The sequence below is a fragment of the Zalophus californianus genome, chromosome 17 (assembly GCF_009762305.2).
Source record: "Zalophus californianus isolate mZalCal1 chromosome 17, mZalCal1.pri.v2, whole genome shotgun sequence".
Lineage (NCBI taxonomy): Eukaryota > Metazoa > Chordata > Mammalia > Carnivora > Otariidae > Zalophus > Zalophus californianus.
In genome coordinates, this window is record NC_045611.1 from 6,672,501 (window position 1) to 6,686,239 (window position 13,739).

Here is a 13,739-nt window from a genome sequence, read left to right on the forward strand (position 1 = left end):
AAATGCTGCCCATCCACCAGGCCTCCCCGATGGGCTTGGCAATCCTGTTCTTTATCCTGATGGGAGAGCGATGGCTCCACCACATGGCTTTAGCACCAACCTCTGAAATCCCACTGTACCCCTGGACAAGCCCATCTTTCCTCCAGGAAATGCCGTCGTCACCTTCCCTGGGCTCCCTGGAAACATACTGTATCGACCGGCCCAGAGTCAAGGCATGGAACAGAGGAGGGTGGGGCATGACTGCACGCATAGCTGGGGTCACCAGGGGAATGATCGTCTTTGGATGAACTTTGTAGAACATTCTTTTCCCAATGGCATAGTGCTCTGGAGAAGAGCACAGTTTTAGTGTCCCTGAGGGGTGTTCTCCAAGCTTCTGCAGGGATGGCTTTCGGGAGCTGAGAGCAGGTACTTCAGTGAAAGACAGAGGCGGGGGCTTGTCTCCTACTGAGAGCCACCCACCTGCTCCACTGGGCAGCACTTTCCTGCTTGCCAAGGCTGCCCACGTGTTTTATCTCATCTGACTCCCGATCCCGGTAGAAGGGCAAGGGAGGATCTCCACCCTCACTTTACAGATCAGGAAACAGAGACTCAGAGAGGCCAGGCAGTTTGCCTAAGAACACACAGCTGGTTCTTCCCCCTTCTATCTCTCCCTCACTTTGTGCTATTGCTGGGACGATGACCTTCATGGAGCTCACTGCTTCTGACGTAGGCTGGGAGAGTCAGCTTGACTCCCAGGGCAGAATTCCAAACTTGCACTACGTGGGCCATGGTAGGTGCTCAATAAATACTTTTAAAAACCCTGTCCTCCCTGAGGCACCTGGGTGGCTCAGTTGGTAAAGTGTCCGGCTCTTGGTTTTGGCTCAAGTCATGGGCTCAGGTCATGGTCTCAGGGTTTTGAGGTCGAGCCCTGCATCAGGCTCCACACTCAGCACGGAGTCTGCTTGAGATTCTCTGCCTTTCCCTCTCCGCCTCTCCCTGCTCATGCTCTCTCTCTCTCTCTCTCTCAAATAAACAAAAAATTAAAATCTTTAGAACAAAACAAAAAACCACTGTCCTCCCTTTTAATATAATCATTATCTTTAAGAACAAAAAAATAATGGTAACTATTTTTTTAATGACTATAATGCGCCAGGCATTTTCTGCATGTTATTCTACTTAATCTCCGTGGCGTATTTTATTTAATGCCCCAGAACAGGTATTAGTGCCCCTTTGGGGATGTCTGCAAATATTGAAGACCGGCCTGGATTTGACAATGCTAAGGAGAAGCATCAGGAGTCGCGGTCCCCGTTAGTAAGCTCTGCCAGAGGGCCATGCAGAAAGTCCTTCACTAGAGCCGACTTCAGTGAAATTGAGTGCTGACTCCTTACCAGGTTCTGGATGTTGATGAACTACGAAGAGAAGTGTACTGCTTTGTGAATTTCCAAATCACCTACCACCTGGTATGAAGAAAGGAGCAGAGAAGACAAAATAGGAAAAGGAAGAGAATGGGAAGGGGTATGGGGTGTGGGGCATCCTGGAGGCTTCTCTGTCCCCTCCTGTCACAGGTAGAGGTCGCAAAAACTAGAAGTCAACCTAGTTGACTAGGGCCAACCTCCAGGCATGGTCTCTAAGGACCAAAGTCCTTGCCCGCCAGGTCTTGCCTTGACCTTCCTCCTGGCATCACCCAGGGCCAGCAGAAGCAGCTCCCCCCAGCCCGGGTGGGGGTGGGCTGGGGACCCAGGCCAGGCAAGCTGGCCAGGCCGCACCCGCACACCAGCTGGGCCTCCCCCAGAGGCGGGACTGTCCTGGCTCCAGCCATGGAGTCCTGGCTGCTGGCCCAGGGGTGGGGCTAATCTCATCCGTACGGCACCGCTCACTAACCGGAACCCTCCAGCTGACTGTCCTCATGATGAAAGTGCCAAGCCACCGCTCCTTCCATCTCAGTCCAGAGCGCCTCTTCCCCGTCCCTATAATCATGCCTGTAACCCTCCCAGCTCTCCCCCCAAAACTCGGGGCCCAGACTGGACTCAGCCGTGGAGAATGGCATGATCAAGGTCAAAGGAAAGAAGAAAGGGCTCCTCTTCGCCCGTGCCCGTGCCCACCTGTTGGCAGGTGCCCTTGGTTTCCCCCCTGGTCCAGGCTCAGGTTCTCCCAGAGTTAGTCTGAGGCGTTACGTCCTGATTTGTGTTTTCAAGAGGTTAAGCCGTGGGCAGGGAAAGAGAAACTCCTTCACTGAAGAGAGAGTCCCAGGGACCTGGGAAAGGGGGGAAAGAAGTCAGAGTCTTGGGGTGGGAACAGGGCCAGCTCCAAAGGGATGCTCCATGGAGGGACCAGGCTGGGGTGGGGCCACAGAAGCAGTGAGATCGCAGGATCAGATCCCTGGAAGAACACAGAGCTAACAGGTACCAGAGCTTCCGGGGTACCAGGCGCCGCTCTAAGTACATACTCTCAATACCACCACAGCCCCACGAGGCGGATACTACTCTCATCCCACAGTGCAGCTGAGACCCCACTGGGGTCACCCCACTGGGAAATGGCAGAACCGGGATTTGAACCCACGATGTCCGGCTCCTGATTTCACATCTCCCTGTCCACAGTGTGGCCAGAGGGGCTTCCCCAACGCCTGTGTCCAATCTTGAAACCCCAAGACTTTGGGCAGTTCCTTAAAAAAGTCGAACATAATTACCATGTGATCTAGAAATTCCACTTCTAGGCATACACCCCACAGAACTGAAAGCAGGGACTCAGACAGATATTTGCACACCCACGTGTGTAGCCGCATTATTACAACAGCCAGGATGTGGAAGCAAGCCAAGTGTCCCCTGATGGTTAAGTGGATAAGCAAAATGTGGCCTCAACATATAATGAAGTAGTATTCAAACATAAAAAGGATGGAAATTCTGACCCATGCTCCAACATGGAGGAACCTTGAGGACATTATGCTAATCGAAATAAACCAGTCACAAAGAGGCCAATACTGTAGGATTCCACATAGAAGTGTCACAGAGGGCGGTCAGATGGGGCTGCAGGGGCTGGGGGCAGGGGTGGGAATTTGTCTTTAACGAGGACAGACTCTCAGTCCGGCAAGATGAGAAAGTTCTGGAGGTGGATGGTTGCACAACACTGTGAATGTCCCTAGTGTCCCAGAACCGTACACTCGATCGTTAAAGATGGTTCATTCTAGGTTATGCATATGTTACCACGATAAAACGAACCACGACCCAGGGCTTTGGCACAACACTGGGCTGGGCACAGCCCAACGGTGACTGACATGGATGTTTTACCCAAACAGGCCAGATGGGCCGGGGAGGCTACGGGCTACAGAGGACAGGTAACGTTCCTTGCCACCCTGAGCTTGCGGGCCGTACCTGCTAGATGTGGGAAGCCAGCGACCGCTGGGACAGGCAGAGGGGGGGAACAGACCGGGGTAGCTGTGACAGGCCTCCTCAGCAGGAGCGGGGGCAGAGGGCTGCACCCTAGACTCGCTGCAGGCCGGTCTAAAGCCTTGGGGTGTAGCAGGCTCTCTGCTTGGCATGTACGTACGGCACCGCATGCATTGCTGCAACCTTTGGGAGTGTTATTTATGCCCTCTGCACGGATGGGGAAACTGAGGCCCAAGAAGAAAGGCAACCTGGCCAAGCACACCAGCTGACCGGCAGCAGAGCCAGGCCTGGCACCCACATTTCTCAATGCCCATCTCCTTCCCAGGCCACAGCTCCTCTGCCCACAAGGGGCACTCATGGTTGAGGTGCCCGGGGCTAGGCTGGGGCTTCTACCCAGAGTCAGGGTCCTCACCTCCCTGGGCATCCTGAGAGGGCTGGCTGCCCGGGCAGGAGTCCTGAACTTGGGCCACACCCTCCATGGAAGTTGCTGGAAGCAGATTCAGCCCCAGTGGAGCACGAATGGGGGGGGGGCAGCTGCAAGGGGCAGTGTTTTCAGTCTGGCGGAGGGAGAGCTCAGGAAGCCCACTCACCGCCCTACCCCCCTGCTCCCGGGGACTCAGGGGAGGACCTGGGGGCAGCGAGGGGATGGAAGTCCAGCCGGGCCAGCCTTTCCAGGAGAGACTCAGAGGCCTACTTGGCCACTGCCCGGATGGCTGTCATTAGAACCAACACAGCTGCCTCCGCCCCAGGGAAGAGAGGAAGTGGTCAGACAGCAAGAGAGAACCTTCAAAGGGGACGTGTCCCAACTCCTACCACCCCCTCCCCTCGCAGGAAAAGCGGCCGCCCCGCGGAGCTGGGCCTGAACTTCTGGGAACCTCCCACCTGGGGAGGTCGGGGGAAGACAGAACCTGCTTTCATCCCACAGTGACCTCCTGAAGACACTCTAGAAATCTGAGGGCCTCCAGGCCTCCAGCCTTGGGGATCCCCGATGTCCAGGGGACAGTGGGAGCCCCCAATCTAGTAGCCAGCACTCAGCAAGCTCAGAGCTCATGAAAAATGGAGGAGCGGGGCACCGCGGTGAAGACTGTGCCTCGGGAGTTGTGGGTTCAAATCCTGCCTCTGCTGCTTCTTAGCTCTGTGGTCAGCGTCAGGTTGCTCACCTCCTCTGGGCCCTGGTGTCCTCCTTGGGAACGTGGAGACAACCAAGTCCTTGCAAGACTGGTGAGAGCTCAGTGAGGCGTGAGATGTCGAGCGCTAAATGCAAGGCCTGCTGTGCAGATGAGTTTGATAAATGGCAGCTACTCTGATGTCAGGGGCATCTCTGAGGCGCTGGAGCCCGCGGCGGGCTGGCAGCAGGTGGAGGCTGGGCCCAGGGTACATCCAGAGAAAACCAGCCATGCAGCTACCACAAATGGAGAGAGAATCAGAAAAATCTTAAGGACAAAATGGGTTTGATGATGGGTTGATCCCCATCTCTCCAGAGGTCCAGTCTGAACCCTCCTCGTTGCAGAGTCTAATCCTCAAACACCTCCAGGGAAGGAGGTACCACCACCACCAAAACAGCACAGCATGAAGGGTCTGGGACACCATCTCAGGAGCTGAGCCAGAACGCTGCTGCCTTGCCCCACATGCAGATGTCATTTTATCTGTCCACTGTCACCACCGTCTTGAGTCTAGCTCTGAAGAGTATCAGTGGCCACTCTGGCCTTACAGTACAATAGCTGTTTGCAGATCTCCTGTTTTGTCATCAAGAAGCAGTCAGCAGGGCTGGGACCTGAGCAAGGTGAGCGAGGTGCCTAGGGTGGGAGCCTGAGAGTGAGTGCCTCCTGAATCTTTTCCTTTTAGGGTGTCCCCTGGGCCCCTCACTCACCTCACCCTCTCCAGACGCTGGCAACCGATCTCTGGTTCCCATTCCTCCCTCTTTCAAAGGATACAACCACCTCCACTTCCAAACTATCCACCAAGAACCAAACAGGACGCTTTATGAGAAGATCCTAGAAATGAAAGAAAGGAAGAGAGGCTCCTCTATTTCTCAGAGCCCTTCATGTCACAGGATAACTCACTCCATTAAGACTGAGACCATGCTCTGCTTCAAGTTCAGCAAACTCCTTTCCAAAATCCCGCCCCCACCCCCCAAAGGAAGCATTGGAAATATAAATAGAAACTCTTAGCGACATGGTGCCAGAAGTTTACACCCATTTTGTGTGACAAAAGACCAAGGGACAGTAATATTTTAGCAATTCACACGAGAGGAAACACGATCAGCCAACTTAAAAAGAAAAGAAAGAAAAAGATAGTCAGCCTCACTAGTCCTCAAAGAAATGAAAATAAAATGCTCTTTTTACATTTGAATCAAATAATTTGCTTATTTAACAATATACTACGGACAGACACCTTTCTAGGTCAGCAAATCCAGCAAACGTCATAGTCTTTTGGTTGTTTACAGTTCTGTGTCTCTTTCTCTTACAAGCAGTGCATTTTTCCTTATGTATTTCTGAACACTTGGGGGAGAATATTCACAGAAAAAATATTATTTTCCATTGTAAATGCCGGATCACATTATCAAAACATATATGTATGTTTGACAGAAATGTCAAATTGCCCTCCAAATACTTTACGGTTTGACTTGATAACAATATCCCTCTATTACTTTTTTTTTTTAATTAAAAAGGCCGCTTTGCTTAAGATTTGTTTAAGATGACAGAGATGGTAAAAAGCAGCCCAGATGGGCTCAGGGAAGAGGTTCTTTGGCTGAGTTAGTTCTTGGTCCCCCAAATAAACCCCCAAACCAGTTGCGCATGAACATGTAAATCAAACCCATGCTTCGGGTGCCCAGTGTTGACTTCTGTTTCCTGCCTGGAGAGCCCCATGTAAAAGCAAGGGCGGGAAGGCAGCTGGGCTGAGCTTCAGTGAGCACCCAGAGCCTGGAAGTCAACCCCACCCTTACCCTCCTACCCTGGGCCCTCCCCTGCCATATCCGACCCTCAGAGCTTGGAGAGGTCACCTCTAGGAGGGAAGGAGCCAGGCTGGGTCACCAGGAAGTTCTCAGTTTCCATCTCAGCTCTAATAATAGTGTCTCACTTCACATGTCTGACTTCAGACAAGTTGCTAAGACTCTCTGATCCTCAGTTTTCCTAATCTATAAAATGGGTCCGCTAAAACCTGCCTGACTCACTGGATTGTGATGAGGAGCAGATGTGGGAAAGGATGTGAAAGTAACTGGTTTTCCTTCCTTCTGTTTTGGGTTTCCCAACAGGTCTACAGCTGGGGAGTAGGGGAGCCCAGTCTGGGGTTTTCTGACCACAAGTACTTTCCCAGAAATAGTCTTCTTCGAAGTTATTATGTTTTATCTGATCAGGTTATACATGGACATGAAACAAAATTCAAAAGGTCTAAAAGGGTAAGGTTGGAAAGCAAATCTCTTTTCCACTCCTGACCCCTCCCCCCAGGTCCCTGCCCCAGAGGCAGCTTTTGTCACCTCTTTCTTGTGTCTTCTCTCTGGGTGTTTTGTGCATTTGCACCTCTGCACCTTGCTTAAAAAAAAAAAAAAAAAAGTCTTGCCAGTGTTTCTTGAAACTTTTCCCCCATCAATGCATATGGAGTTCCCTCGCTTTTTTTTTCATGCCTACTTTTTACTTTGAAAGTTTCAACACTATAAAAAAGTTGCAAGAAGAGGAACATGAACAATCATATTTTAAAGCTTGGATTCACCAATTATTAATAAATGCCACCTTTGCTCTGTTTCTCTTTTTTTTTCTAAACTATCCAAGAGCCCAGAGTTAGTTCAGCAGATATCTACTAAGAAGGACATTCTACCATATAACCACAATACAATGATCACACTCAGGAAAGTCAACATTGATACAATGCTCTTATCTCATATATAGCCCATAATCAAATTTCCCCAGGTGTCTAGTTAAAATGTCATTTTTAAGAAGCCAAGTTCCAATGAAGGAGTGCTCAGTGCATTTAACTGCCATGTCCGTTTAATCTCGTTCAATCTCCCAGCCTATTTTCTTTTACCACGTCAAGATTTTTGAAGGTCTAGGCCAGTTTTGCAAAATATTCCTCAGTTTGAATTTCTCTGATAGTTTCCTCACAATATGCTTAGTTAAAGCATTTTTTTTTTTGCAGGATGTTACATGGGTGACGTTACACCTCATTATTGTTAATGGCACATAGTATCCCAGTACATTACAATTTATGTAACTTGTCCTCTACCCATAGAGACTTAGTGGTTTCCAATCATGTTTCATAAACGATGCTACAGTGAATATTCTGAAACTTGTCATTTTGAAACTGTGTAGTGTGTGTAGGATGAATTCCTACAAGTGGAATCACTGCACCTACATAAACCGCCCTTTATAGAGGATATACTCATTAATACTCTCACTAGTACTGCGTGAGGACGCTTGTGCCAGAAGGCTGTCTTATTTTTTAACTTGCATCTCACTGTGTCCTGGCTAGTAAGGTCACACATCCTTGTCAAGTCTCAGGGTGACAAGATTTCCTTACATTTCCTTACATTTTCTCCTGGAATTGGCAAGAAATCCTACTTTCCAAAGACAAAGTCCCAAGTGCTCCAGAGGAGCACAATTTTTTAAAAGATTTTATTTATCTATTTGAGAGAGAGAGAGAGAGAGCGCACAGGAGCGGGGAGAAGGGCAGAGAGAGAGAGGGAGAAGCAGACTCCTGATTGAGCAGGGAGCCTGCCTTGGGGCTTGATCCCAGGACCCTGAGATCATGACCTGAGCTGAAGTCAGAGGCTTAACCACCTGAGCCACCCAGGTGCCCCTCAAGAACAGTTCTTGCTCTTGGTTACAAAACACACCCATATGCTCTGTAAGCTCCGATTCAAAGGGAAGAAGGATTTGTTAAACAAGGAAGGTGTGTTAAGCACCTTGCTAGTTGATTGATGGATGTTATCAAGCCTGACCTGTGAGAGTGATTAATTTGCCCATTTTACAGATAAGGAAACTGAGGTTCAGGAAGGTTACAGGCGGTTTACATGTCTGATTGAGGAATAAGCGACTCAGGCCTCATTGCCATCACAGAAGCGTGGATAGGTCTTATTCTCCGCCCCCCCCCCGCCCCCCGGGTGTTGGTGGTTGGGAGACAAACAAATCCTACATATTCACTCTAAATCTAAAAATCGTTAACCCCCAGCCACCGCGTCAGGTTAGGGTGAATCACCTCTGCTACCGCCGCGGGTTCTCAAATCCCTTGAAAACTACTTTCTCCAAAATGCATCGCTCTCACGGACTCTTCCAGCCTCTACGGACTACATTTCCCAGGATGCAGTGTGCCCACACCCGCCGGTTCATTTCCGCTTCCGGCCCGGCCTTTCCTGGGTGTTGCGGTGTCTGTGCCGGGGGTGGGACCCCGAGGGCGGGAGGAGGAGCCTGGGGCTGTCACCCCCACGTGGCCCAAAGGCATCCGGGGGGGGGAATAGGTGTCACACTTACAAGCCAGGAGACACAGGGGAGGCCCGAAAGCACTTTCCGCCTCTCCCTTTAGCCACGCGGGGAGCCATCGGTTGAGACTCTCTGGCCCACTTTGGGGTTAGTAGAGGTTCCTTGAGGATCCTGGCATTCACTTTACCGTCGAGTTTTCTAGGGACCGTGAGGTTCTGTCCTTTATTCTGTGACATCATGTTGCGCCAGAAGCATACCCACGTTTTTCCTCCTTAAGGCACCCGCTCCCTTCCAAGCAGAAAGGAAGGAAGCACCTTTTAATATGCTGTCTTGTTCCTACCCACTGTTGCCCCCTCCGGGAGTTAGGCTCGCCGGAGCCAGCGCAATGTTGGAAAGTTAAATCACTCAGTCGCTTCACATTCCACGGCTCCCCGTTGCTCTCAGGATCCCATGCAGACTCCACGTTATGGCCTGTGAGAGCCGATCTGTCCAATTTCACCTTATTCTACTGGCCACCCCATAAATCCCCTCCAGCCCCACTGGTCCTGGCTCCTGGAATATGCCTTGCTCCCTCTAGCCTCACGGCCTTTGGCCATACAGGTGCCTCGGCCAGGACTGTGCTGCCTTCTGCTCTTTGCATGGCTTACAGCTGTTCACTGTGCCATTCAGAGTCCTACAAGGAGACAGAAAGCACCCCGGTTCTTTTAACTGAGAAAATGCAAAGAAGGGTCATTTAAAAAGGTATCAGGGGTTAATTGTGACACAGAGCAGCTACCACCCCCCAGGGCTAGAGGAACAAAGGAAGCGGCTGATTATGAAAATTTAGAAGGTGGGGAAGTTAACGGTGGGCTCTGGGCCTCTGAGGGGCTGGCCAGCTTAAACATCACCTCCCCGGGAGAGGTGGCCCTGATCCTGGTAACACCCCCCCGCAGAGCACCCCACCTTGCCTTTCAGAATGCTGTCCGCACATTGTACATCATTGCACTAAGTGCCCCCCAGACACTTTGTTGACAGAATCATTTCCCAGGGACAATGCATTGGGAGTTCCTGCACTGGCTGGGCCGGGATTCTGCCATTTATCTAAACTCTCCTTGAGGGGTGCCTGGGTGGCTCAGTCGGTTAAGCGTCTGCCTTCCACCTGGGACTCGATCCCCAGGGTCCTGGGATGGAGTCCCGAGTGGGGCGCCCTGCTCAGCGGGGCATCTGTTTCTCCCCTCCCTCTGCCTGCCTCTGGCTCGTGCTCTCTCTCACTATCTTTCTCTCTCTCTCTCTCTCAAATAAATAAATAAAATCTTAAAAAAAAAGAAAGAAAGAAAGAAAAGGTGTATAAAGTACCTCAATGTGCCACGTATAGTGCTGGGGCTTCTCCCTCTTGTTTGTTTGTTTCCTCTAGTTGTGAGCTCGAGTCACAGTTCAAACAGAGAACCTCCCTCTGACTCCCTGAGAGTGGGTCACTGGCCTAGTGTGGGACTGGATCAAAACCATGGCTGAGGGGCCTGGTCCATGGGAGAAGGGGGCTGCCTTGGGGGACCCTCTCTTGCTCTGTGAAGCAAAAAGGGTACATGGATCAGAACTCTTTTCAAACTTGCTTAAGCACAATGGGGAATTTATTGTCTCACCTGTTGGGTTCTACCTTCAGGTCAGGCTGGATCCAGGAACTCAATAGATCTTCATCAGGGTCTCTCATTCATCAACCCAGTGACTGGGCAATAGGGTGCAGTGACTGCTCTTTGCTTGACTCACATGCCCCTCATGGCAGGGCAGGGTTGGTGACTGTGACAGATAGCCCCACTGAATCAGCTCCCAAAGAAGAAGCCTTGATGTTACCAGAAGAATGAAAGAGAGTAAGATAAGTAGTAAGCCTTACTATCTGCCACATACCGTTCTAAGCACTCTTCCTTGTTAACTCAGCAAATCCTTCTAATAACCCTACAAAGTCGGTATCATTTTCATCACTCCCATTTTACAGATGAAGAAGCTGAGGCACAGGGCGCCTCAGGTCAGAGTTAGTGAGGGACAGAGCCCGCCTTCTGCCCCAGACAGTCAGGCTCCAAGTCCAACACTGTACCACTTCCTCATGTCGCCTCTCCCTACCAGACAGTAACCAGAGACGGTCACCACAGGGGCAGCCCCAGAAGGGGGCCCAGCACTCTCCTGGAGTAGTATGGACAGCAGCTGGGACCGCAGGTGGCCCAGCCTTCAGTGCCTCTGCATCTGGAAAATGCTGGGAGCTCTTAGAGGACTTACCACAGGTTGAGGACATTCCCAGGCTCCACCCCAGGGGCCAAAGACCTGGCTTGAAGGGCCAGACACCAGCTTTGCCACTGCCATAAGCTGGCTGTGTGACTTGGGGCCAGTCACTGCCCCTCTCAGGGCCTGTTTCTTCCTCTTGCAAATGAGTAAGAGCAGCCTGACCCCCCCCCCCCCCACCACCACCACTGAGGGTTCTCTCTGGGGAAAAGTTGGGGATGAACCGCTCCAACTTGTGGTTGGCCGCAAACTGCTCTGTCCCCAGGTGCTGGGAAAACAAGGTGTCCCCTACGCCCAGCACATCAGTGGCTCTGAGCCCCCGGAGGGACTTGGCCCAACGGTGAACCCCGCTTCCTCTCCCAAGGCCCACCTCACTCACCGTTGCTGGGCTTGCCGGCAGAGAGCACCCTGCCCCGACCGGGGCAGGCCAGTGCACTCCTGCTACACCTTCTCCATCTGGTAGCTTAGGCTCCTGCAGGCTTCACACACTCCTGGGGCAGTAGCTCTCAACTGAGGTGGTCGTGTGGGGTCTCTGGATTTAGCAAATAAAAATGCAACCTTTGGGGCATAATTAGACTAAAAAGCTGTGAGTCGCTTATCTGAAATTCAAATGTAACTGGGAAACCTGCATCTTGGTCTGGCAACGCTACACCCAGGGGGCATCTGTCATGTCTGGAAACATTTTTGGTTGTCAAAACTGGGGGGTTCCATTGGTGTCTCATGGGTTGAGGCCGGGGACACTGTTCAAAACCCTACAGGAGGACTCCACCAGGAGGAATAATCCTACCCAAATATCCGCAGTGCCAAGGCTAAGAAATTCTAGGTGCTTCCCCAAAGCTAACACACAGACTTAACTGCGACCTCAGGGACTTGTCAGAGGCGGCTGTGGTTGTCCCCCCGACACGGATGAAATGGCTTATTCAAGGTCATGCAACCGGCAAGGAGCAAAGAGGAGTCCTCCACCTGTCTGCGTCTTCTCCTCTCTACTAGACTCACCTGTTCTTCTAAACGGGGAAGCCAGGAAATAGTGGGGGAGGGGAGGCAGGTAGAGCCTTACAGGGTCCGCAGACCCCCAGGGAATGGCACTGGGGCCGGGCCCTTCTGGGCTCCCTGGGGCGTGCAAGCGGGTGCTGGGGAGGGCGAAATCCCAGGTGCTGCCACGAGGTGGCAGCAGAAGCTTGGAAATGAGTCCGCACACCCGGGCGTTCTGCTGGGAATAACTGGATGGTCTCAAAGACTCCAGGGTCCACCTCCAGAGATCCTGATCTAGTGGGTTGGCCAGGCTCAGCAGGCATTGGTATTTTTTGAACAGCTACCAGGTGATCCTAACGTGCAGCCAGGATTGAGAAGCACTGGTTCAAGGCCTTGGTTTTCATCCCTGATAGCTCATCAGAATCACCTGGGAGCCTTAAAAATACCAACGTGGATACCAATGTGGGTACCACCTCAACGTCCACTGACGGATGATGGATAAGCAAAATGGGGTCCATACGGACAATGGAAGGTTATTCAGCCACTGGAGGAATGAAACTCTGACGTGCCCACAACGTGGACGAGCCCTGGACGTCACTGTGCTAAGTGAATCAAGCCAGATGCACAGGATTCCACTCTGATGGGGTCTAGGGTGCTCGAATTCAGAGACAGAACGTGGTGCTCGCTATGGGCTGGCGGAGGGAGGAATGGGGAGTTGGTGTTCAATGGGTAGGGCTTCGACTTGGGAAAATGAACATTTCTGGAGGTGATGGTAGCACCACAACGTGAATATACTCATTGCCACTGAACCACACATTTGAAAACAGCGAAAACGGTCCATTTTATGTGATACACATTTTACCACAATAACAAAATGCACTGGAAACAGAAATGTCACGATTAAAGTTTCAGATCATTCCACAAAACGAACCCACACATGTCCAAGTCGGCTCAGAGCAATTCAGTAAGAGGGTCTGGGGTTGGAGCCCCTGCTCTGGGAGTGTCTACAAATGTCCCGGGTGAATTTCAGAAGCAGGTCATGGGCTGAGATTATTCTAAGATCCCAGCGTCAGGGAAGAATAGTGGGTACACCATCCCTTTACCTGTTGCCACCGTTTTAAAATCTGCCCACAAATTCTTTGAGAGGTGGACCCTAATTTGCCTCTCCTGAGCATGGGCTGGTCTCAGTGACTAATAAACAGGGGAACAGCAGAAGTGACAGTGAGGGCCATCAGAGACCCTGCTGGTAAAGGTCACCAGAGTTTCAGGCTTGGTCTCTCTCTGAGAAGTCACCCTAAGGAAGAGCCGTGTCATGAGAACGTTCAAGTAGCCTTTTGGAAAACCATGTGAGGAGAAACTGAGGCCTCCCTCCGACTGCGATGTGGGGCGCCATCGCAGAAGTGGGCCCTCCAGCCCAGAAAGCCTTCAGACAAGACCCAAACCCCAGCGGCTGTCTTGATCACTGCCCCATGGGAGCCCTGAGCCAGAACTACCCAGCTGAGCCACTCCCGAATTCCCACCCTACAGAAACAGTGAGATGCTTGCTTGTTGTTTTGAGCCACTACATTTTGGGGTGATTTGTTACATTGCAGTAGGTACTTAATATACCCATTCATGAGTCACTAAATCATCCACTCATCCCTTTCCACGGCCACCCATTCATCCACCCATCGACTCACCTACCTATCCGTTCGTCTATCCATCCACTAATCCGTCCTCCCGTCTGTTCCTTTTTTCATTC

General features: G+C 51.5%; 1 long non-coding RNA gene across 1 annotated transcript in view; it reads right to left on the reverse strand.

The window, feature by feature from the left end:
• Positions 1 to 11,553, reverse strand: part of LOC118356446 — a 17,598-nt gene extending 6,045 nt beyond the window's left edge. The window contains exons 1-2 of the long non-coding RNA XR_004819749.1: positions 11,406 to 11,553; positions 10,396 to 10,592 (exon numbers count right to left, since the gene is read on the reverse strand). This is a non-coding gene — a long non-coding RNA (uncharacterized LOC118356446). The remainder of the gene's footprint in view (positions 1 to 10,395; positions 10,593 to 11,405) is intronic.
• Positions 11,554 to 13,739: the final 2,186 nt, after the last annotated feature.